This window comes from Bos indicus, chromosome 10, assembly GCF_029378745.1.
Source record: "Bos indicus isolate NIAB-ARS_2022 breed Sahiwal x Tharparkar chromosome 10, NIAB-ARS_B.indTharparkar_mat_pri_1.0, whole genome shotgun sequence".
NCBI classification, from domain to species: Eukaryota; Metazoa; Chordata; class Mammalia; order Artiodactyla; family Bovidae; genus Bos; species Bos indicus.
Genome location: NC_091769.1, coordinates 48,111,861 through 48,137,920, shown reverse-complemented (window position 1 = coordinate 48,137,920; position 26,060 = coordinate 48,111,861). Strand labels below are relative to the sequence as shown.

The 26,060-nt window shown below is 41.8% G+C and overlaps 1 long non-coding RNA gene across 1 annotated transcript in view; it reads right to left on the bottom strand.

Annotated features, from left to right (window-relative positions):
- Window positions 1–14,395, bottom strand: part of LOC139185154 (uncharacterized) — a 196,248-nt gene extending 181,853 nt beyond the window's left edge. The window contains exon 1 of the long non-coding RNA XR_011568682.1: window positions 14,159–14,395. This is a non-coding gene — a long non-coding RNA (uncharacterized lncRNA). The remainder of the gene's footprint in view (window positions 1–14,158) is intronic.
- Between the last annotated feature and the right edge of the window lie 11,665 nt (window positions 14,396–26,060).

The following is a 26,060-nucleotide window of genomic DNA, read 5'->3' as shown; positions in this document are numbered from 1 at the left end:
ACTTTACTACTCTATTCCTAATTTAGAAACAGCTGAAAACATAAATTGGGCTTTAACTAGTTTAATAATTATTTCCACACTGCTTATCTTTTTAACTCAATGTCTTCATTGTCTTCTAAAACAAGTGTCAAGATTATAAAAAGAGGTTCTTAGGACTTCCTTGGTGGTCCAGTGGCTAAGACTCTGTGCTCCCAATGCAGGGGGCCTGGGTTTGATCCCTAGTCAGGGAACTAGATTCCACATACCACAGCTAAGATCCAGCAGTCAAATAAATAGAAGAAATATTTTTAAAACATTATAAAAGAAATCTCTTTTTTTTCCTGCCATCTCTCTGCTCAGTTCAGATTTCTTCTATGTGGACTTGTTCTCAGGCCATTCCCAGTGGCTGAGCCCAGCACCTCTGCTGTGATGGAAAAAGCCACACTTTAAACCTCTACTTTGCTTTATAAAAGAGATTCTTATACAAACTGCTCCTTATGTGTGCTTAGACATTTGTTTAGTGGTACAGAACTTTCCAGAGAAGTTTCATCCCCAAAAGTCCTTCTAAAAGGTGTTTGTGGGTAGTCAACACCCATGGAAAGCCCTCTTGAATGAATTCAGGAGGGCATCCACCCTGGCATTCCCTGGTTACCAAATCCAGAAGTTCTTAGCTGAGAATGTTAAGCAAATTATATTTTTAACTTGCAGTTCATTTTGTAGTTATCAAAGAAATCAAACAGCATGAGAAGTTCCTGAATTTTTTTGAAATATGACTGACTTGGCTAAACAGCAATTTTGAAAATGCAGGTTTGAGAATCAGACCATGTGAGCAGATCACAACTTCACCATTTGGGGGAGAGGGGTTTCAGTTTCCTTGTCTATAAAATTAGATCATAAGAGGAGCAGCTTCATAGGTATTTGACAGAATTAAATGGGAAAATGTAATCAAAATGCTTGTATAGGGGAAGCTCTCATTACATATTTGCTATCATTATTTTAAATATGCAATACTTGTGGTTTCAGGAGCCTTACCAATAAAGCAAATAGAGTGTGATCCTAACTTCTAGTGAATTTACAAATTATTAAACAAGGCTCAATACAGAGGAGTCGAACAAGAAGAACACTGATGCATCTATAAGTAATTTAAATACTTTGATAATAAATTGCTTAAGTCCCATGCTTTAAAAAAAAAAAAAAACTATAATTATGCCATGGTTTTATCTATACACATGGCCACTGTGAGAGGCAGGGGTCTCAGTGGGAAGGCTTCTATCACCCTCCATGAGGCTGGGCAGTCAGGCTCCCGTTACTGGCATGACACCATGGTGAATAGGTACCAGGCTGAAATGTAGAGGACCTGAGTCTGGTGTTAAATAGCACAAGTCTGGATAGAGTCACTTCACTTCCCTGGGCCTTGAATTCCTCAGCTTTAAAATAAAAAGACACAACTAGACGGTTCTCTTCTCCCCGTCACTACCCAAGTTTTATACTCCATCCACCGACAACAAAATATTTACCATCCTGAACACCTGAAAGTTCTATTTACTTTACAAATTACATAAGTACCATATATGAATGATAAATGTTCAAGGGATGTTATTCATCCAGAGTGGCTTGGTCTTAGAATTAACACTCCTAGAGTGTGCATAATGAACTCTTGATTGGACGACTTACATAATACTTGAGGATGCGGCAATGCCAGAAGTTGGTTATTAGAGACAAAAGACAGAAAACTGTACCACAAAGTGTGAACTTTGCTGTGGGGGGTGAAAGAGTTCTACATAAGCTTAAGTTGGCTCCCCTTATGTGTTAGCGCTTTTAAAATTCAGAGTGTACTTCTGAAGGTATACGTGAAATGAAAATATTTCACTGTTGTAGGAATCACGATATTATCTAGCATATAATTTTGGGTCTGGTGCTAACAAGTTCTAGAACCTTAGCCAACCCAGGCAAACCACTCTGGATCTCCTTTTCCTCCATGTAAATTGAGGTGAGAATCCAAAGACACAATAGACGTGAAAACACATTGGAAAATAAAAGGCTCATGCTGTGCTGTTCTCAGTCATTCAAGTCATGTGCGACTCTGCGACCCCACGGACTGTAGCCTGCCAGGCTCCCCTGCCCATGGAATTTTCCAGGCAAGAATACTGGAGTGGGTCGCCGTTTCCTTCTCCTGGGGATCTTTCCAACCCAGGGACGAACCTGTGTCTCCTATGTCTGCTGCACTGGCAGGCAGATTTTTTACCACTGAGCCACTAAGGAAGCCCAAAAACCATCATACACATGCTATAAACTGTTATCCTGCTCTGCCAAAGAAATGGAATGATCAGTTAATTCAAGTGGGATGGATTCAGCATACCAGTTCTTTGAGGTGAAGAGACCTATCAAACGGATGGATTGTCAGAATCGTCCCCCCAGATGCTGGCTGCTCTGTCAATTCAGCCTAAGTCTTGAAGGCATCTCTCATGCTACCTACACTCCTTGTCAAAAAGACTTAGGTTTTAATTACCCAACAAATCTTGACCTGCTGCAAAGTAAAAACTACAAGTGTGTGTGATCCATTTTTAAAAAAACTCACGAGCTAACATCCTGAAGAAATAGAAATGTAGCCAGGCATTCCCAACCAGCAGCCATCTATGAACAGTAATACAAGTGACTGTGTGGCTGGTACATTCTAGAGGCAAAGGAGCTCTTTCGTTCTACTGCAAACTTTACTGTAACCCCAGCTGAGGCCCCTTTCTGACCAGCCTGTTGCTACAACATGAATGCTTCACATTCTTGGTTTCTAACTGAAGGTGAAAAACAATGTTTTGAGAGCATTTTACACCTGCAATAAAAAGAAGGCAACAAGAAAATATGCTGAGGGATTCTTCTCTAGTCCAGAAAACCTAAATAAAAGTCTCAAACCAAGCACCACTGAAGCAGTTGCAACAATTGGAAAAGTCAATAGTGTTTGCCTCGTAATAATCTAGACTCCACAAGAGTGCCCTCTTAGGAACACAGTCCCTTTCCTTTCTTCTTACATTCATATCCGATTTTGGGGATCATTGTTAAACATTTAACTGGATTGATTCAACTGACTCGCTATATTTTGACAGCTCAAAGTATCAAGTTATTTAATTAACTCATTTTCAATTAACACGGTTGCTGCTAACCTGGTGTAAATTAAGTCTCCTCAGACTCTAGAAAAAGAAAGAAAGGAGGCCAATGGGATGGAGATTTCTATTGCATATCTCATTCTATTGGAAGTTTCCAATTCAGGTCAGACCCATAAAATAATGTCTTTTTTGTGGTTAAGTGTTAACTGGCAGCCAGGTGCTAAGAGAGTGCTGAATCAGCCCAGAAGAGGGGGTGGGTGGAAGGGAGAAGAAAGTTTGGTTTATAGGCTGAAGCGAGCAAAGGAAACAGAACTGGCAAGAGTTATACATTGCTCCAGGCGGGCACAGGTGGATGGAACTGCAGGCCAGGTCAGAAGAAGAGAAAGATTTATGTCCTGTGCAAACAAAAGGCCAGAAGAAAAATCACCAATCCGGTTGGGCAGCTCTGAAGTGAAGGAAACATCTGTTCATACAGTGAAGGAATGGTCAGGTAAGACAGGCTGGAAACAGTCATCAGAAGGCCATCTGCTGACCTGGGACAGCATGCCCTCGAGGCACGGAACAAATCCTGTCCTCCAGGAGGCCACACAGTGGGGCCAGGACCAGCCAGGCCAGGAAACAATGCCAGGACGAGGCATTAAAGTTACATGAGCCTCATGGAAGAACTTGCCCGGCGAGTTTACTTCCGAAATGTGAAGTCGAGTGGAAACACAGTGTTTTCTTCTTTGAGAACTTGGCAAACCCGCTCCACTGGGCCTCTCCATGAAGCAAGAATGCAGAGAGGTAGTTCATCAAATGCCTGTGGCCAGTACCCGTCACTTCTCCGGAGGCTGCGGCTCCGCCCCTCCTGGCTTCTGGTTGGGGGAGCTGTCAGCTCAAGGCAGCTGCTGTCTTGGGGGTGGTACCATAGAACCCCAAGAACTTGTGGCCCAAGTGAGACAGTGGATGGGAGGTGGCCTTTGACCATGGAAGGCAACCCGCTGGGCAATAGGAGAGGCAAGCCAGAGGAGCACAGAAAGGCAGGGGGAAATGAAAGCAGGAACTGGCAATGACCTTGCATTAATGGGCAGCACACCCTACTGGAATAAAGGCCGGCATGAGTGGGGCTTTGCTCTAAAGAAGCCGGCAGTAGCTAGGTCCTTCCAATACTAATGAGCATCATTATAGCCCTTGGACAAACGAGCCAAACTTCAGACAAAAGCTTGGAGAGAGAAGAGATTTATGTCGTAACACAAAATACCAAATGTATAACCAAATGTCATGGAAGAACCAGCTGATAATTGGTGGGAGAGCAAAGGCCATCAGAAGAAAAAAACTTACTGTCTGAAGTACTAAGTTAACAAGAGTGAGTGAGTGTCATGGAATTACTAGTTAGTGACCAAAGTATCAATACAAAGCTGAAATTAAATCCTTGACCATCCTCCCTTCTCTCTCCCTTACCCCGTATTTCTATATCTATGACCTCATGGTGTTATAATTTATAGACACACACACACTTTATATTCATACGCATGGAAAGAGTAAAAGTAGTAACATTTGTTGACTCCTTATTGTATGCCAAGCTCTCTCCCATATTCCTTTACAGGTGTTAATTTATTCAATCTTGGCAACATGCCTAAGGAGGTGGAAACTATCTCTGTCCCCATTTCACAGATAAGGAAATGAAGTGCAGAGAACATAAGCCAGATAACACAGCTGATAAGTATGTGAACTGAGATTTGAACCAGGCATTATGGGTCCTCAGTAAGCATCTTCATTTTTGTTTCTGAAATCTCAAATCAGGGACTTTGGGGAGAAGTGGTTAGCTTTCCACTCTGCGTTCCTCACAACCAACCCTCTCCCTACTCCAGTCCTCAAGCCCACTGCTCTCTGAGGTACCATTCCCTCATCTCTATCCATTCAGATTCTCCTCTTTCTTCGTATGCCAGTTCAAGACTCAGGAGGTTAACCAGCTGCATGCCAAACCATTTCCTCTTCTTCTAGGTCCACAGCAAGACTATAATTCCCAATCATTTACATTGAAGGGCAGCTATGCGACAGGCTCTAGTCAGCGGAAGGTCAACAGGAATGAAATGTGCCACCTCCAGTCCTCACTTATGAAACACTGAACATGGAACCCTCCTTCCAGTTTGAGGCAGATAAGCATGGAGCCCTGGAAGGCCTCAGATTGAAGCAGTGAAGCCATTTGATAGATGGTCCTGATCCCTGATCGCTAGAAGACCACCCACTAATCAGGAACTCCTATGTGGGTCCTCATGTAAGGAGGAAATGGACTTCAAACCATCATATTTGTACCTGGAAGTCTGTTTATTGCAACAGCCATTAACACCCTAACATGAACTTTGATGCGTCCACCTCTACACTAGGTTTGTGTTTATAAGCTGGTTCCTGACCTTAAGGAATCCACAGAAAAGAGGGAAAAGAGAAAGAGAGGTAAATAACATAAACAGCGTTCAAAAATGTTGCAATCACAGAAAGTCTACTATTTAGTGAGAACACTGCTAGAAGCATGAAGTCAGGAGAAGCCATTAGAAATAGTGACAGTAGAGGAAGGGTGGAGTCAGCATGTCTCCCAGATATCCCATTGGGGATGTTGGGCCTCACTTTATGTCACACGGTGAAAACTGTCCTAGAAACATCAGTCACGGTGCCTACCGCACTCACCAGCTCTGTTCAGGGGACATGCCCTCTCTGTGCCCCACATGGAGGGAAGATGCCCCAAGCTCCACCTCAAGTACACCTGTTCCCCGAACTAGACCAGAGGTGTCCCCACCTCCAGGCTGACTTCATTCCACTGGGGTGGTCTGATGTCACACTGTGCCCCCTGTGATTAACTAGGCCATTCAGATTCTTTCACTCTGGAAGATGAATGAGGGAGCCTTGAAGGAATTAGCCTGTTGGAGCAGGATGAAAAAGAAGAAGGCAGGCAGAGAGGACTGGAGACACAGGCTGTGCCTCAATGGGAATGCAGATCCCACCACTGATGGGCACACTGGTCAGCTGCCGGACGGTGGCAAGCAGCAGATGGACTTTGGCTGACTGAAGCAAGAAAGAGATCTGTGAAAAGGATAACAGCGAGTTCACAGAAGCCTTCTGGCTTAGCCTGGGCTGCTATTACATTCCATAGACCAGATGGCTTCAACAAGAGGCATTCATTTCTCATAGTTCTAGATACTGGAAAGTCCAACACCAAGGTGCCTGCAAATGTGGCTCCTGGTAGAAACCCAGTCCTGGCTTGCAAACAGCCACCCTCTTGCTGTGCCCTTACATGGCAGGGTAGGGGGGAGCTATCTTGTCTCTTCCTCTTACCAGGGCACTAAGGCCCTCAGAGGGGCTGCACTATCATGATCACATCTAAACCTAATCACCTCCCAAAGGTCCCACCTCCAAATACTGTCACTGGGATGAATGGCTTCAACATATGAATCTGTGAATCGGAACATAAACATTCACTCCACAATAGCCTCAAAAACAGAGCTAAGTTTGGTGGGGGTGTGGGGTTGGGGGCGGTTCTGCTGTCAGAAACCACAGAATTGCTCTGTAGGTCTGTCCCATAACCTCTGCTGTCAACCACTTGAAGGGGAATCATCTCATTAGCACCAGTGTGCCAGACACTGCCCTGTTCATCTTCAAGGACACTTGTCACCTCCCACCTTCTGCCAGGAACATTTCTGACCACATGTGATCCCCCTACATGAATGAGTGATTTGTCTCTCTATGCGTCTCATGGCCCCATCAGCAGCCTTCAGCATAGTGGTTAAGTGAATGCATCAATATCTGATGAATAAGAAGAACTTCCATTTAATGTGACAGCTGCCTAAAGTAATAAAGCTGCAGTAACAGTAGCTACAATGTATTGGGTATTTACTAAGTGCCAGTAAATTCTTAAGTGCTTTATGTGCAGTCTCTCATTTAATCTTTACAGTCACCTTATAAGGAAGGCGTTATCATCATCTCCATTCTACAGAGGCAGAAATGTGAACTTAGGGAGGTAAGTAGCTTGCCCAGTTTTACTCAGCAAGTAAATGGGAGGAACAGGACTCAAGTTGTTGATTATGTTCCCAAAGCTCACACTCATTACACTTCTGGAACATCTAAAATAGACCCCACCTGCAACATGCTCATGTTAAATGCCACTGAGATAAGAAAAGAAAAAAATTCCCAGAGTCCATTTTTTTTCCCTACTCACTTTTCCCTCCTCCCAGAAAAGTTAATAATGGAAAGACGCATGACATATCCACCACAGATTACTGTGTCAGTCCATTCAGCTAATTTCAAAAAAGATGATGCTAATTATTAGAGATAATGAAAACTTGCTCTTCAACCACAATCCAAGGGGAATCGTCCAATTGATTAACAGGGATTTCAACACACGCATTCAATTTCTCCTGCTCGTTTTGTAATGGATGGGAAAAATTGGTTTGTAGATAGAGATTTTTGAGAGCTAAGGGTCTAAGACACTGAAGGGAGCCACCTCATTAAGTCCTAGGCCTGGTTAGGCAGGCTCTCGAAACCAGAGGCAAAGCCAACGGCAGGTAAACTCACTACAGGCATTATTTAATGAAAGTCTGCACTTTATCAGAGCATTCTTCCTGAGTCCTAGATTTATTTCTTGCATGATTTTTTTCTCTCTCTATTTTTTAACCATTCGTGAGTCTTTAAAAAATGCAGCATTGAAGCAGTTAAAAATAAATCCAGGATTTGCAGAACAGAAAGAAGTTAATCATGGCAGCAAACTAAACCCCAGGGACAATTTTAGTCTCCAAGTTAAAATATCGTGTCTCTGACTCCAAGTAAATTGACTTTTCACAGAATACTCTAGCATAATGCATAACAGCCAGGCACTCCAAGAGAAGCTCCTGGGTATTGGTCTAGAGCCCACAACCAGCAGCAGATCATAGTGTATGTTGAATAAAATTACCCATTCTGAAGGTCCTCAGCTATCCTGAATATTTTATTAGAAACCTTTTTGTGGTGGAGACCAACTGGGACCTCCTTCTCCTAGGAGTGAGCTGTCAACGGTGGGAGAATTGAAAACCAGAGCAAGTCAAGCTTAATTAGATCTCCCCCCACTACTTCCAACCTCACATTTCGGGTATATTCTTTGCTGACCACGAAACTTGATAAATAATAATACACTGGAATTTGTCTCCCCAGACCTTCCAAAAAAGAAAAGCACAATCGTGGACAGGTAGAGAAAGAAAAATGTAGCAACAGCTTTCAAAGACTCTAGACAAAATATTAGCTGAATGCTACCAACCATGTAATCACAATACTGTGATCAGAAAACTCACAGAGGTGCCTCAAGGGTGGTACTGGGTGAGGAGCAAGGTGCGATTTAGACCCATGAGGAAATAGTTTCTGAGTCTCTGCTTTAAGGCTAGCACCCGCTGGGCAACACAGGAAAACTGACCATATATTCCAGATTTCATGAGAAAAACTTCAAATGTCAAATCTTTTCTTCCCTCATTTCTGCACATCAACATGGTCTCATTAAAGAACAAGTCCCAACTCTGGGTTTCAGAAAATATGACTGCTGAAAAGGATGGTGGACATAACTCACTGTATACAAGGAGTTAGCTCTAGAGTTATGCAATAAAAGATTAAAAACAAAGGCAGTAAGCGTGGATCGCAGAGTTGGGAAATCATCATTCATTACACCAAGCTCACTTTTACAGATTGCTACTTTCTGTTTTGCAGCATGACATTTTTCTAAATCCTTAAGTATGGTAACTTCCTTTTTTTGTGATTTGCCAAAGTGCAGGAGTTCATATAACATTTCAGTGGCCGCCTATGTTAAGATGACTTTCCATTAATAGTATTATTTGTGATATAGCCTCCTTTTGAGACACCCCATCTACTCTTGCAATAAGTTTTACAGTATTGCATTTCACAAACAATTTAATAGGAGTCTGGTTTCTTTTGAAAAATGTGTGCATATCCAATTTTCTCTTAGTTTCACAATACACAACACATCTGTTATTTCAATGATAACAGATGTTATACTGAAATTGTAATAACTTGTGAGTTAACTGTATTCAAAACTTTATAGTTACACACTTTCCAATAACTTAATCCTCTACCATTATCTCTTCAAATTGATTTAGCCCTGCAGAAGTTGGAGAAAATCAAATATTCATTGTGTTTGCTTTGTGCATATATACAAAAATCACATCATGATTTATCTCTCCTGGTATTAATCCTGTCTTCTTTGGAAAGATGGGGGTAAAAATCATAACAGGATCAACAATCCCTCTTCTCTTTACTCATGAAGATAAATTTCATAGCCAATTCGGGATTAATATGCATGCATCTGTGTGCAAGCTTTTTTATGGATTTGTAGGCACCCTATAAATCCATTCTGCATTTCTAGCCATTTACTGTTTAAATAAATGACCTTTCCTCTTATCTCAGGGGCACAAGCCTACCCTCATTTGGCCATTTTATCTTTTATTAGGGAAGCATCTCTCTGTCTTTCAAAAGCAAACTACCTTCTTTCTCTCAGGCTTCCCTTTTTCTTTTACCCTGCAAATCCAACTGAAATGTGTGGGATACAAGGAAATGCACAAGTAGTAGTGGGCCAGTATAGTGGGGGCTCTGAAGGAGCATGGAAAAGTGAGGAGAGCCTCCATCTTCTAGAACTTTCCATACTGATACAGAGCAGAAGACTCACGCAACAACTGTGAGTAAAACTATGCCTGGGGGTTGTTTAAATGAGACCATACGCTAAGGGAGTCTGCAAAGGACAAGGTGGGGAGGCCTAGGGGCCAGCAGGGCATCGTAGGGGAGCACAGCCTAGAGCTGGGCCTCAGGAGATGGTGGCATTTTGGCAGGCTGTAATGCTGGGAGGGAGCGCCCCCCATAAAGCCAAGGCTCAGCAAGACTGTGCAAGAGGGGTTTGAGCAGGAGGGTAGTCGGGCCTCTTGTTTGGCTGCTCTACCCCAGCAAGAGGGCCATGCTCGTATCCATTTCCAATGTCTTCCTTTCACTCATTCCTTCCCTCATTCATCAAACACACAGCCCTGAACATCACCAGCTGGACAGGCATGGGTGGGAGAGAAACTCCTGAGGTGAGGAGTCTGAGTGTCTATGAGTCAGTGGGTCCCCATTTTTGTTTTGGTCTCAGGGTTCTACTGACTTCAGAAAATCTGTTCCATTATGCTCAGCTCATTCTGAGGCCAATTCGCCATGTCTACCACTATCTTCTTGGGATTCCCCCCAAACACCAGATCCATGAGTGTTCAAACACCAGGAGTGTCATTACAGGCATTTACAAGTGGAGAGAGAGAGCTGCTTGACATGAGGACAGAAAATTAACTACCAAGTCAGTAGTAAATGCTTCAGGCTCATTCTCTGTTTGGAGAGGCAAGAGTGTACCACACTTTGCACCCAGACTGCCTGGGGTTCAAGTCCCAGCTCAGTCACTTTCAGGCATTTTCAATTTCTCTGTGCCCCAGCTTCCTTCATAGATAAAATGGGTGTGATAATAATACTCACCTCATTAGGTTATTGAAGGGATTATAGGAGATGAAACATGTAATGCTCTCAAAACAGAACAGAGCATCTATCATCGATGCTGTATTTTGTTGTTATTATTATTGGGTCCATGCCCCTTCATGAGTGTTCACACTAAAGAGCTAGAGTCCTTGCAGCCCATTCACCCAGCTAAGAGGGAAGGGTCCCCTCACCCTGGCCTTTACCCTGATATCCCTGCTCAGATCTCCTTTCATGTAAGTGATGTGTTAGGTGACAAATTGTATTCTGTAGACTTAATTCCTTTTCCTGTCTCTTGACTAGTGCTCATTTCTCCAGACAGTGTAGCCTTTTCTACAAATGCAGATCTGGGCCCAGTGGGTACACCATGAAGGCCTGGTGGCTAGAGGTTGGCCATTCTGTTTTCATAAGCAGGCTTCTCTCAGCCTAGACCGTGTCACCCGTTCATGATGGATGAGTAAACATTGCCTCACTTGTTAGGAAGTCTTTGTGGGGTAGGAGAGATTTCATGCTATCCTTAAGGACAACAGAAAATAAGATGAGCTACATGTGTTACATGAGAAACAAAATAGTACACCTTTTTAAAAAATCATAAACAAGGGGAAACAAATATTAGGTAATATTTGCAAAGAAATTCCCCTGGGGACAGGAAGACTCAAAGAATATTAGGTTTAACTCTACATTCAGTGATGTTGGAAAGTCTGCCTTGCTCAAGTATCTATGGAAAAAGCATTTGTAGAGCATATACCAGAGAAGGCAATGGCACCCCACTCCAGTACTTTTGCCTAGAAAATCCCATGGACAGAGGAGCCTGGTAGGCTGCAGTCCATAGGGTCGCTAGGAGTCAGACACGACTGAGCGACTTCACTTTCACTTTTCACTTTCATGCATTGGAGAAGGAAACGGCAACCCACTCCAGTGTTTTTGCCTGGAGAATCCCAGGGACGGGGAGGCCTGGTGGGCTGCTGTCTATGGGGTCGCACAGAGTCGGACATGACTGAAGTGACTTAGCAGTAGCAGCAGCAGAGCATATACCACACCCACCACGGTGTACTGCTTAATCTTTAAGTGTCTGTGAAGAGGCTTGTTTTTGAAAAGAAAACCCAGGGCAAAGTACAAATACACAGAAAACACCAACAAGTGACCAGGCAATGGGGTGGGAATCACCCAAGACAAGTCTCATTCCATAAAACGAAAACAAAGATAATGTAATTGAAACCTATAGTAGCTGGTGTGATTAGCAGAAGTGAGTCATTCCCAGATTTCTAATTTGAGTAACAGCGAAGTCTATGATTCTTTTTACTGGGACAGGGACCCTACAAGGAGAAATGGGTTTTGAAGCTGAGATTGAGGAACCTATGAGACAAGCAAGTGGAAGTATCAGTTGCCTGGCTGTGGAGTTAGGAAGTGGGAACTTCACTTTGTTGAGCACAAACTGTACTACCTCCTGGAATAATGAATTCCACAAGTTACCTCCACTGGCATTTGGAGGGAGGAGGGCAAAGACCTGGTCATAAAGGAGATTATAAACGTGACTGTGAAGGCCATCATGGCCCCACTGAGACAAAAGGGAGTCAAGAGACAAGTGTCTCTGTTTCCCTTCTAATTCTTAGAAGACTCTAATGCGTGATCCCCAGCCTTTTTTACACAAAAGAATGATTTCATGGAAGACAATTTTTTCATGGACTAGGATGAGGGGAATGGTTTCAGGATGATTCAAGTCAAGTGCATTAAATTTACTATGCACTTTATTTCTATTTTTATTGTGTCATCTCCACCCTCTCTGTCTGAAATAGACTTTCCCCACTCAAATATCTCAGTCTCACACAAAACAATCAACAGTGGAAAGAAAATAATTTCTTTCCTTGTTCTTTTCCCTCTTTTTGTAAGGAAAGAAAACCTTTTTCAAAGGCTGCTCCCACCCATGACCGCTCTTCAGTCTCATCAGCCGGAACCTGATCATGTGACCAGCCATGGGTGGTGTTATCCCACCAAAAAAAAGAAATTAAAGAGCCATGATTGGCTGTGACCAACCAAAATCCAACCCTGAGGCTGGAGGAGGAAACGATCTTCCTGAGCTTGCTGCTACCCAGGAATAAGGGAACCCAGTCCCTGTTTGGGATGAGTTCAGTAATACCACAATGGCTTAAAAGCGGTGTTTATTTCTCCTTCTTGCTACATGCCCACTGTAGGACACCAGAGGTCTCTGCTTATGGTTACCCCCTGGGCATCAAGTTGATGGAAGCTCCATGTGATTTTTACATTATACTGGCCATGGAGGAGCATCCTTAAAGTTCCATAATTAAATATTATGGGCTAGATATAAGAGCCATAAGTAGTCACATAGTTTCACTGGACCACAAGAGGGCCAGGAATTTCAGTCTTCTATGTGACCTGAATGAGAGAAGAGTCAGATACTGGAAAACAGCATGAATGTCTACCAAATCTGCAAACCCTGCCAAATCCATGGCATATCTTAGTGTGAGAAACCTACTATCTCCTGGAATAACCAATTTCATTTTTGCTCATCCTTGACTGACAAACAGCACACCTTTATAATAAATTAAAAACCCCTCTACAGCATGCGTCCCTTGTTCTACATACTTATAAAACTATGTTTTTCATTTTTCCCATGACAGATCTTCAACTGTTTGAAGATAATTATCATGCCCTCCCAGTCCTCATTTTTACAAATTGAATCAAAATTTCAATTAGGAATTCAAAAGTTCAAGTATCTGAAAATAGAGTGACATTGAATTGAAAGTTTCTGTATTTTGGAAAAATACAGAAATTTGGATTAACTTCAGAGAAAGAGAACCAAGCTGATGTGTTGGATCAGAGGAAAAGATAATGGATGGAAAAGCAAGCTCCTATCTGAAACTGTTGACAGAGAACCAAATAACAGAAGATATCTTTTCTTCTTTGGGCTCAGATTAACTGTGAAATTCTCATTCCTTGGTTGCTACTTCACTTCCAGCCTGATAGAATCAGGATATTTCTGAAGTTACCTTCCTTGACTGCTGGAGGTGGTACCAAGGCAAACATACTAAGGAAAAAAAAAAAGAAAAAGAAAAAAAAATCCCTCCAATTTTACTCATTGACTCATCTTGTGTTTAAATAACTGTTATTTGAAGCTAAATTACAGAATCTTAATTCAGAGAGAGACTCTCAGGATCTAAGACTAATGAATCTTTCTTTCTCAGAGTGTTTCTTAATGTGGACACTTCACTAAAAAGCCAGGAGAAACAGACATAAAGAATAGACTTATTGACGTGGGGAGAGGGGAGGAAAGAGTGAGATATATGGAAAGAGTAACATGGAAACTTACATTACCATATGTAAAGTAGACAGCCAATGGGAATTTGCTGTACAGCTCAGGAAACTCAAAAAGGGGCTCTGTATCAACCTAGAGGGGTGGGGTGGAGAGGGAGATGACAGGGAAGTTCTAAAGGGAGGGGATATATGTATACCTATGGCTGATCCATGTTGAGGTTTGACAGGAAACAACAAACTTCTGTAAAGCAATTATCCTTCAATAAAAAAATAAATTAAAAAAAAAGGCAGGAGAGACAGCAAATACAACTTACCTACTTATTTGGAGGTGCTTGCGAATTGTGGGTTAATTGCATAACAAAGCAGCCAGTTAACACCTGCCTGTGGATTTACATACTTCCAGCCATATATCATCTCCCACCTGATACAGACTTTGTTGAAGCCAGAATGTTTCACCAGGACTGGAAGGTCAGTCCCATTTGTCAAAGCAGGGACAGTCCTTTTGTCTTACGACAGCCTTATCTGGGTTGTGGAGTCGCTCAAGGACATCATCTGCCTTCCAATCAGCAGAGCCTTGAGAAAGTAGAGTTATGGGAACAACGGGTCTTCTTACTTATTTCTAGCATCTACTTTTGTCCTTATTAGGAGGCCAGAATCTACAGGCTGATAAGACAGACACCTATCATTTGCAAGGAAGGACCTAAGAGTACAGTTCTCTGATACATTTGCTAACTGTACAAAAACTAATTGCAATGGGTTTTTGTCATGCTCATTTCATGAAAGAGCCTTGTGAGGTCAGTGAATACTGGCTAATGTCCAATGTGTGTGTGTGTTGTGAGGTCAGTGAATACTGGCTAATGTCTAGTATGTGTGTGTGAGTGCACGCACGCTCAGTCACTCAGTCATGTCCAACTCTTTGTGACCCCATGGATTGTAGCCCACTAGGCTCCTCTGTCCATTGAACTTCCCAGGCAAAAATACTGGAGTGGATTGCCATACCGTTCGCCAAGGGATCTTCCTAACCCAGAGACTGAACCCACATCTCCTACAATGGCAGGCAGATTCTTTACCACTGTGCCACCTGGGAAGCCCTAGGAGATAATAAAGAGCAAATTCATTTTCACAAATATTTACTGAGCACTTAATTATATAGTAGGTACTGGCAGGCACTAGGAACTACGATGAGAGAGCAAATAAGCCTGTCCCCAGCTTTCCCAGAGCTCACATCCTGGAGGGGGATCCAGCCATTGACCATACAGTCACACCCACATCAATCAGAACACTTAGTGGGTGCTTATTAAGTGCCTGGCTCTGTTCCACATACTTTACACTCATTCATTAACATGATCCTTAGCACACTCCTATGAAGCAATTACTATCCTCATCACTCATTTCACAGATGAGCAAACTGAGTTACAAAGACATGAAGAAACTTGTCTTGGGTCACACAGCCAGTAAGTGGCAGAGCTGAGAACGAAACTATGGCAGGCAGTCTGGCTTTTAATGCCACCAATCCCCTCAACAGACCTAGGAGTCTTTGGAAAGACTTTCAGAAACATCCTTCCCATGTTCATCTCTCTGGTGTGTCCCCCACTACCTGTTCTACCAATCACTACACTGTCTTTAATGGCTACATTGCATCAAAGAGGCGTACATTATTATCAGTTTCTGAATTCAGGGTGCATCCCACAGCTGACAACCCAAGTAGAAAAAGCAAGAGAATTCCAGAAAAACATCTACTTCTGCTTCATTGACTATGCTAAAGCCTTTGTCTGTGTGGATCACAATAAACTGTGGAAAGTTCTTAAAGAAATGGGAATATCAGACCACCTTACCTGCCTCCTGAGAAACCTGTATGCAGGTCAAGAAGAAATAGAACCAGACATGGAACAACAGACTTATACAAAATTGGAAAAGGAGTACAACAAGGCTGTGTATCATCACCCTGCCTATTTAACTTATATGCAGTGTACATCACGTGAAATGCTGGGCTGGATGAGGCATAAGCTGGATTGCCAGGAGAAATATCAATAACCTCAGACATGCTCACAACACCACTGTTATGACAGAAAGTGAAGAGGAACTAAAGAGCCTCTTGAAAGAGGAGAGTGAAAGAGGAGAGTGAAAAAGCTGGCTTAAAACTCAACACTCAAACTACTAAGATCACGGCATCTGGTCCCATTACTTCATGGACAATAGATGGGGAAACAATGGAAATAATAAGAGACTTTATTTTCTTGGGCTCCAAAATCACTGCAGGTGGTGACTGCAGCCACAAAATTAAAAGACACTTCCTCCTTGGAATAAAAGCTATGAAAAACCTAGACAGTGTATGAAAAAGCAGAGACATTATTTTGCCAACAAAGGTCCATATAGTCAAAGTTATGGTTTTTCCAGTAGTCATGTATGGATGTGAGAGCTGGACCACAAAGATAGCTGAGGGCCGAAGAATTGATGCTTTTGAACTGTGGTGTTCGAGAAAACTCTTGAGAGCCCCTTGGACTGCAAGGAGATCAAACAAGTCAATCCTAAAGGAAATCAGTCCTGAATATTCATTGGAAGGACTGGATGCTAAAGCTGAAGTGCCAATACTTTGGCCACCTGATATACAGAGCTAACTTACTGGAAAAGACCCTGATGCTGGGAAAGATTGAGGGCAGGAGGAGAAGGGGACAACAGAGGACAAGATGGTTGGATGGTATCACTGATGCAATGGAAATGACCTCAAGCTCTAGTAGCTAGTGAAGGACAGGGAAGCCTGGCATGCTGCAGCCCATGGGGTTGCAAAGAGTCAAACACGACTGAGCGACTGAACAATAACAACAATAGGTAGAACTGTTGTGTAGTTTTTTCTAAGTGGTAGGTAACATAACATCACAGCATACGGACAAATGTGGGTTAGACTCCATGGAAGGTGGTACTTGGTGCTGATCTGCCCACCACAGTGGAGAACACAGGGCCGAACCAGAGCAAGGCTCCATTGTTGGAAGAAAGGAATTATTCTCATGTGTAGTGAGGAAAGGAGAAGCATGGAAAGCAACAGGTATAGAGTCATATTCTTATAGCTGGGAGGTGATTCAGGTGTGCCTATGAAGTACCACTTCACAGAAGAAGCACCACTTACAGGAGCAGAAACAGGTCTGGGAGCAGAAGGTCTGGTTCAAGGTCAAACCCAAAAGTCATTTCTTGACATAGACAAGCCAGGCCAGGTCTCCTGACCTCCAGCCAGCACAGGGCTCCTGCTCCCCTCCACTCTCCCAGCTAAAATTCTCCCACAAGAAACCCAAAACTGTCAGCAGACAGAAAAGAAGGTCCTGTTTATATTCCTGTTGTTTAAGTAGACTCCCTTGTTCTAACAAAATAACTCTTGCCTTCAAAAAAGGCATTCATAACAACAACAAAAAAAAACAACACATTATTTTCTCCATGAAAAGGCTTGATTTCCCTGCCTTACTCAGGTTTACCCAGCATTTTCTTTGGTTACACTTCAGATTTGATAACCTTCAATATGCCCTTCCTCGAGCCCTAAAACTGATCATTCCTGACCAACAACTCACCATTAAGCTGTGGGTTTGCAAATGGTATCTGTTTTTTTCCCCCTCTCCATGGAACTTAGCAGTGGTTGAAGCACATGCAATATGCACAGACACATAAAACCTTTGAACTCAGAAAAATGTGGTTGTAAAAAAGGCCTTCTCTCCAGTCGAGGTTGGACAGAGCAGGAAAGCATTTAGGCTACTTCTGTTGTGCCTTTCATTAGGATGCTGCCTGCCAGCATTCTCCCTAAAAATAGTTGTCACGCCAGTGGAGTCCTCACTCTGGCAAACAGACCGTTCTGCACCAAGATCCTTTTGAGCTGGTTCTTAAGTTACAGGAATTTTAACTAAATTAGAAAGTTTGCCACTTTGTTCCTCATAGAATAAAACCTTTTCAAGCCAGAGCTCCTGAAACACAGGTTCAGCTCAGTTCTGAAAAACAGAAAAATGCCGCCTCTCTGGCTGGGCATAAAAACATGTTGAAGCTGGAGGGGGGTTGAGAACAAATGGAACCTCCTACTTATTAATGCTTGGGTAGTCAATTTCTTCACCCGGCTATTTCCTTCACTGCACGCCTTCCTGCTCGTGTTTTATCAGTGCTGGACCGCAGAATGATAAATGCCATCCCATATAAAAAGGTAAAGGTGCCTTAAAAACCCGTTCAGGTGTTTCAAAACCCAGTTCCACTTTCTACAGTATTTCTATTTTCCCACAGATGAGGCTCTAAGGATTCTAGAACAGACAGTAGGAATGCCAAGTAAATAAACAATTTCAAATCTGCTCAGTCAGATCTGAAAAAGTTTCCACAGCATCAGTGTCAAGTTGCTCATCTTTCTTTTGAAGATTCTCCTCTTAACCTTTAACACAGACCTTGGTTTCCAAGAATCTAAAATCAGCTGTTGGGTGGTTTTAAAGACAAATTCTGTTTGCATCTTTTGGCATGCTTTTGATTTATTTTACATCCTTGGGGTGCTTTTACTTGTATTATCTCACCTTGGTTTCCTATACAAACCAGAGCAACTGGCATGCTCAAGAACCCTTGGGCATGGGGCTATCTTGAGTTCCCAGCTATGGTGCCCACAGTTAATTTTCCCAAGGCAACTGCAGTCATCATGAAACTGTCTTGGTCAAAAAGTATAATTTCACTTCACCAATTAAAAAATTGAGCTATAAGTATGTGCTTTTGTGTATTCCTGTCTTTCTCTGAAAATGCACTACCATATTATAAGACACTAACAAAAATAATTAATTTGAAAGAAAAGGTTTTTCAAGTCTGAATACAGGATTTAGTATTTTGCTGTGCCTGTGTGGATTACCTAGCATATTCCGGGAAAGAGTTGGTCCTATTCTGGAAATCCCAGTTTCAGAAGAATCCTGAAGAGGGGCATTCAAGGCTCTCCACAAATAAGTCCCAAACTTCTTCTCTAGTGTAATCTACTCCTGTCCCTTCCCTAGGACTGAACCACTGATTGCCTAGAGGCTCCAAGCCACCTCCTAGGTTCTTCTATGAATGACCTGTAATATCACAGGTAAATAGCTCATTCTCCTTCAGTTTTCTCATCTGTAGAATAAGGAAAGTAAAGACATCTGTGTCAATGTTCTTGCTGTGAAATCAAATGAAAATGCACAGTGAGATCATACTTGGTTAATTAAGGGTGACACAAATCTTATGAATGCATTCATTCCTCTAAAATATAAGTAAGTTTTAAGTCATGGGTACAGATCAAACAGACTCCACTAGGTGGATTGTCTTACAAACAGAAAACGTCATCTTTCATTAGAGCTTTTTAAATACTATTTAGTGTTCACAGACATACAGAACAAACTTACAGCTGCCAAGGGGAAGGGATAGTTAGGGAGTTAGGGGTGACATGTGCACACTGCTGTATTTTAAATGGATAACCAAGAATGACCTACTGTATAGCAGAGGGAACCCTGCTCAATGTTACGTGGCAGCCTGGATGGGAGGGGAGTTTGGGGGAGAAGAGATACATGTATATGTGTGGCTGAGTCCCTGCGCAGTTCTCCTGAAACTATCACAACATTGTTAATCAGCCACACCCCAATACAGAATAAAAAGTTAAATAAATACTATCAAGTCTCTTTTAGCCAGTTATCAGTCTCATCAACACATCAAAAATCTAAGTCTCACAAAGCAATCATCTACTGCATGCATAAAGCTTGACTTTGGCCAAAAATGAAAGGGGTAGATTTAGGAGCAGAGCAAGGATCTGTCCAATTGGAAGAACGGAGATGAGTAAAACTGGGGGACAAGCCAGTTTGGAGCGGTAAAAACAAGTCTAATTATAAACACGTTCGGTATGAGATACTTTATCTGATATTTGCATGAGAAAGTGGGCAGGGTGGTTATACCTATGAGTTAGGGCTCAAGGGAGACTTGTGGCATGCAGATATGAATTTGGGAATGACATTCTTCTCAACCTTTCAAGAGCCAGTTCAAATGCCACCTCTTCTATGGACCCTTCTCTAATCCTCCTCAGCTGCACAAAAGTTCTCCATTCATGGATTGTACAATGCTTTCTGTATACTCCCTTAAGTACCTATCTCTGCCTCCCTTTTATCTCATTGTATTCAATACTGATTTGTGTACTAGACTGTAGACTCTGAAGACAAGAACTATGTCACTTTCACCTTTGGGTTCTCTCAATGTCTAGCCTTTCCTTCACAATGACTATGCCTTTCTGTAATTGTGTGTGTTAGTCATTCAGTAGTGTCCAACTCTGTGACCCCATGGATTGTAGCCCAACAGGTTCCTTTGTCCATGGCATTTTCCAGGCAAGAATACTGGAGTGGGTTGCCATTTTGTTCTCCAGGGGATCTTCCCAGCCCAGGGATCCAACCTGGGTCTCTCGCATTGCAGGCAGATTCTTTATCATCTGAGCCACCAGGGCCTTTCTGTATTTGGAACACAATGTGACATTGGCTTAATTCATTAATTAGTCTCCTCTAACTATAATGAACTCAGTGAAATTCCATGAAAAAAAAAAAATAAGTCCAGATATTTGATAAATGAATGAATGATCAGTGAACCCCTGGGGTCACACTGAAAGAGTCAGATAGAATTGGTCCTGTGCAGAACTGAGTGCAGTCTGGAGTCCTCCCAACCTGCCAAATCCAGTTGTCCAATGCCCACTGAACTCTCCAGGACTGTCCATCATGGTGCCCCATTTAGGTTCATCTTCTCCAATTCTGTGCTCTATAGCATTTCATTTCCTTGATTGCTCAACAAAAAGGTTCCAGCCCAGCCAGCTGTCACCTTGGAAGTCAGACTGCACAGTGACAGTACACCAATTAGACCAGCTAATTCATGCTAGTGGGCTCACGAAGCCTACTGCCCACATGTCTTTCCCTTCCCATCCCACAGAGATGCATTTTAATGAGGGTCTTGAACTCTACCTTAAAGGTGACTTCAGGACAGGTCCTTACTGTACCCTCAGCAAGTGAGGCCTTCTTTCTACATCGAGTCTGGATAGAAGTGCTGAGAATTAATTAAGAGGAAGCAACTCGTTGGGAAGGTGAACGTTCAGCTCTGCCCTAGAGGCTGCTCTTCTAGACAGGGTGCCCTGTTCCAGTTCTGAGAGCAGCGAGTCCTTGACCTCTAGCACCTTGTGTCTAAGTCTCTATGTATGAAAATTAAGCCTATTGAGCTGGACTTCATAGATCCCTTCTGGTTCCTTACTTCAATCAAAACCAAAATTTAATGTTCAAAATTTCAAAACTCTCCATTCATTTGTCAAGCTATCCTCCTTTTTACATTCCATATGAATCTCTCCTATCATATGGCTACAAACCACTCTCTTCTTGTCTACAATTGTGGTGATGAAAATGGTGCTTGCCTCCCAGAGTTGCTGGGAGGATTTTATTAGAAAGTCCATTGTAAAGTCTGATTTGTACTAAATTTAGTTATCATTATTTTGTTATTAAAGAGTCTTCTTTCTTTGCAGGAGGGAAGAAAAAGATTGTTACCAACTCCAGGTTAGAAATATTTTTTTAAAAGACTAGATAACCTCTGGTCTGAAGCAAGAGTCCTAACAAATCTTCATAGTAGAAAGAGGGAGAAATGTATAAAGACAGGAGGATTCAGGAAAATCTCTGCTTTCCTCCAGATGCCAGGTCATTATAAGATCTCCAAAGGGCAAATGGGTATGACAGATCACATATTTCTAAGTGTGGAAAATTAGAGGAATTCTTTAATCCACCCACTCCACTATTTTCCATACAAAGCTGTTCCCAAGAGTGTATCCCAGGACAGGGAGTTAAGGACACCACAAAATAGATGGAGGCACGAGCTTCTCATATTTGTGGATTACTCATACATGGGATTAGAAAACACAATTCTAAAAGCAAATAAACATATTCTAACAATTGATCCTGAACATTATCTTAGAGCATTTTTAACATTAAATACATAGTACAATTTCTTGTACAACTATGTAACAAATCTAACTTACATTGAAAACTGAGGACTTGCCTGGTTGTCCAGTTGTTAAGAATCTGCCTGGCAATGCAGGGGACGTGGGTTCGATCCCTGGTCTGGGAAGACTCCACATGCTGCAAGGCAACAGAGCCTATGCACCACGACTACAGAGCCTATTCACACAGCATCTACTGAAGCCTGCATGCCGCAACTAGAGAAAGCCCTCAGCATGCAGCATCGCCAAAGACCCAGCACCGCCAAAAATAAATAAATATTTTTTAAAATAAAACTGAAAAGAAAAAATATCCCTTTTTGAATTCCCATGTTAAAATACACCAAAATGTCAGTAATTCAAGCTGACTAACTCAGGAGAAAGTCTGAGTTGGGAACTACTCTTTAAAGAAATGTAGCTTCAGCAGCCTTAAAGGATAGAGAAAATAACAGACTGACAAGTATGGCAAGTCAATGATTTTAGGAACTATTCTAAAAGTATAATAAACATTGTAATAATTATAATGTGTATATTTCCACATCTCTTCCTAGTTACTTCAATAAGAGAATAAAAACTGAGATGCTCTATATATTAGACCTAAGAAATAACCAGTCTTAGATGTGTGGCTAGTGAGAGGCTGAGGAAGTAGTCCTCTCCTCTAAACAAAGGAAACGAATCCTTGGCAGCAACAAAGTAGAACTAAAGAGCATGAGTGGGGATACCTACAAGTTTCTGTTTCAATAATCTTTGAGATCAAGTCCCTTGTGGCTCAGACAGTAAAGAATCTGCCTGCAATGCAGGAGACCTGGGTTTCATCCCTGGGTCAGAAAGATCCCCTGGAGAAGGGAATGTCTACCCACTCCAGTATTCTTGCCTGGAGAATTCCATGGACAGAGGACCCTTGCAGGCTACAGTCTGTGGGGTTGCAAAGAGTTGGACACAATTGAAGGACTAACACAATCCTCAGGTCAGCTCTTGTTCCACTTGGTTGGTGTGCTAATGACAGTCCAACAACGTGGTTAACGCTTCAGAGCCTTGTTGTGTGACATACTGAAGCCTGAATGACTCTACATGCCAGTGAGACCTGGGGAAAGTGAGGGAGCTCTCTGCTTCCTGAAAACTTTTTTGCCTCTATTAATAGGAAAGAGCTAGATAAGAAAGATTAACTTTCACTACTTGCCTAAAGAACCACAAATCACCAATTACAGGAATCTGAATAAACTGTCACCAAGTAAGCATGTGAAGCAGGATAAAAAATAATAGACCCCTCTTCTTCACTTTACCTACAGGGGTTAAATTTTAAAACAAAAACAACCCATTGCAATGTTCAGGACACCAACACTATAATCAATCAATGACTCTAAGGCTTGAATCAAGATGTTTGGAGATGATAAAAAATGAAATGCAACAGACTTACTATCCTAAGGCAGCCACGTCAATCAGTGCATTACATAAAAATCAATGCAAGGAAGAAATCAATGCTTCCAAATGGAAAAAAACACTACTTCCAATATTCAATCTATAGAAAGCTGTTGGGTCACCTTTTAAAAATTCTTCCTTGAAAGAGTTTCAAATATTATCATGCCAAAGTCAAAATTCAAGCTTAAATGCCAATATATGGTTTCATAGTAGAATTTATTAGTGTAGTAGATTAATTACATGCTTCATCATCTTATTAGTCCTTGAAATTTTAGTTGCTCACATATGCTCTTGACTTGTTTTAAGGACTATAAAATAAATACAAGTTGGATTTAGTTAACATCAACTACTTTAAATAACAGGTTTTTGTAATCATGAGAGAGTACTTGGTACCAGACTAGCCTTACAGTTGTAAACAACTCTCAAACTAGACAAAATACATGAGTAAGTTATTTTCAGTCATTGGAAAACAGGAGGCATATGACTTGTCATCCCTGAGAAAAGAAAAATATATGTGATGATTGCCACCACCACCCCACATTTCTGCTTGAAGTTAATTTCTTGAAAATGAAGAAGTGAGGTGGTTCCCAAGCAGAAATCTGAGACCTTGATGAGCTAAAGTGGTATATATAGGAATTCAAGGCTGATGCAATAGGTTGATTTGTAGAACAGGGTACCATAGAAGAATAAGCTGGGAAAGGCACCTAACACATGCCAAACTGAGTCTGTGCCCTTGTGGAGTACCCAAGAACCTGAGCCCAAGCAGCTTAGACCTGGGAAGTGCACAAAATGCAGGGCCTGCTTTGGACAGTGCCTTGCAGAGCACCGTGGCGCCTGAGCAGGGTAGACCCGAAAAGCACATGCCACTGTGAGCTGGGGCAAACCCAGTGTGATCCATACACTGCAAGCACTCCCCATACGTGCCAGCAATATTTGTTTGCAGTGTTCCCCCCTCCCCACAACACAACTGAACAAGTGAGCCTAAATAAGTGACCACCTTTGCCCTCTTGTGCCAGGGCAGAAATTAGACACCCTAGAGACTTGCAATGGCACCCCACTCCAGTACTCTTGCCTGGAAAATCCCATGGACAGAGGAGCCTGGTGGGCTGCAGTCCATGGGGTCGCTAAGAGTCAGACATGACTGAGTGGCTTCACTTTCACTTCTCATTTTCATGCACTGGAGAAGGAAATGGCAACTCACTCCAATGTTCTTGCCTAGAGAATCCCAGGGACGGGGGAGCCTGGTGAGCTGCTGTCTCTGGGGTCCCACAGAGTCAGACACGACTGAAGCGACTTAGCAGCAGCAGCAGTAGCAGTAGCAGCAGAGACTTGCAAACAGAGGAAGTCAAAATAAACAAAGAAGAGGGAACTGCTCTGGAAGTGACAGGTACCACAGATTAAAACCTTATAGTTAACATTGACTAAGAACTGGAGGGAGCCTATAGACCTTGAGAACAAGTACAAGCTGAAACAAGGAACTATCTGAAACTGAACTGACCCCACACTGCCCACAACAGCTCCAGAGAAATTCCTAGGTACATTTTTACTATTTTAACTTTTTAATTGCTTTTAAAACTTAAGTTCTCTATTACTCCTTTAACTTTCATTTTATAACCTACTATTACCTTGCCAAAAAAGACCCTATTTTTAAAGCAAAGTTCATATATATATATTTTAATAATTTTTGTGATTCATTTTCTTTGTGTTTTTAGTATTGTATTTTTGAAAGTACTCTAGATTTTTAATCCTTGCTTTTTGGTATTTGTTATCAATTTTGTACCTTTAAGAATTTAATCTTGAAATAGAAGGAACATACCTCAACATAATAAAAGCTATATATGACAAACCCACAGCAAACATTATCCTCAATGGTGAAAAATTGAAAGTATTTCCCCTAAAGTCAGGAACAAGACAAGGGTGCCCACTTTCACCACTACTATTAAACATAATTTTGGAAGTTTTGGCCTCAGCAATCAGAGCAGAAAAAGAAATAAAAGGAATCCAGATTGGAAAAGAAGAAGTAAACTCTCACTGTTTGTAGATGACATTATCCTCTACATAGAAAACCCTAAAAACTCCACCGGAAAATTACTAGAGCTAATCAATTAATATAGTAAAGTTGCTGGATATAACATCAACACACAGAAATCCCTTGCATTCCTATACACTAATAATGAGAAAATAGAAAGAGAAATTAAGGAAACAATTCAATTCACCATTGCAACAAAAAGAATAAAAGACTTAGGAATATATCTACCTAAAGAAATAAAAGACCTATATATAGAAAACTATAAAACACTGGTGAAAGAAATCATAGAGGACACTAATAGATGGAGAAATATACCATGTTCATGGATCGGAAGAATCAATATAGTGAAAATGAGTATACTACCCAAAGCAATCTATAGATTCAATGCAATCCCTATCAAGCTACCAATGGTATTTTTCACAGAGCTACAACAAATAATTTCACAATTTGTATGGAAATACAAAAAACCTCGAATAGCCAAAGCAATCTTAAGAAGAATGGAACTGGAGGAATCAACCTGCCTGACTTCAGGCTCTACTACAAAGTCACAGTCATCAAGACAGTATGGTACTGGCACAAAGACAGAAATATAGATCAATGGAACAAAATAGAAAGCCCAGAGATAAATCCCCGCACCTATGGACACCTTATCTTTGACAAAGGAGGCAAGAATATACACTGGAGAAAAGACAATGTCTTTAAAAACTGGTGCTGGGAAAACTGGTCAACCACTTGTAAAAGAATGAAACTAGAACACTTTCTAACACCATACACAAAAATAAACTCAAAATGGATTAAAGAT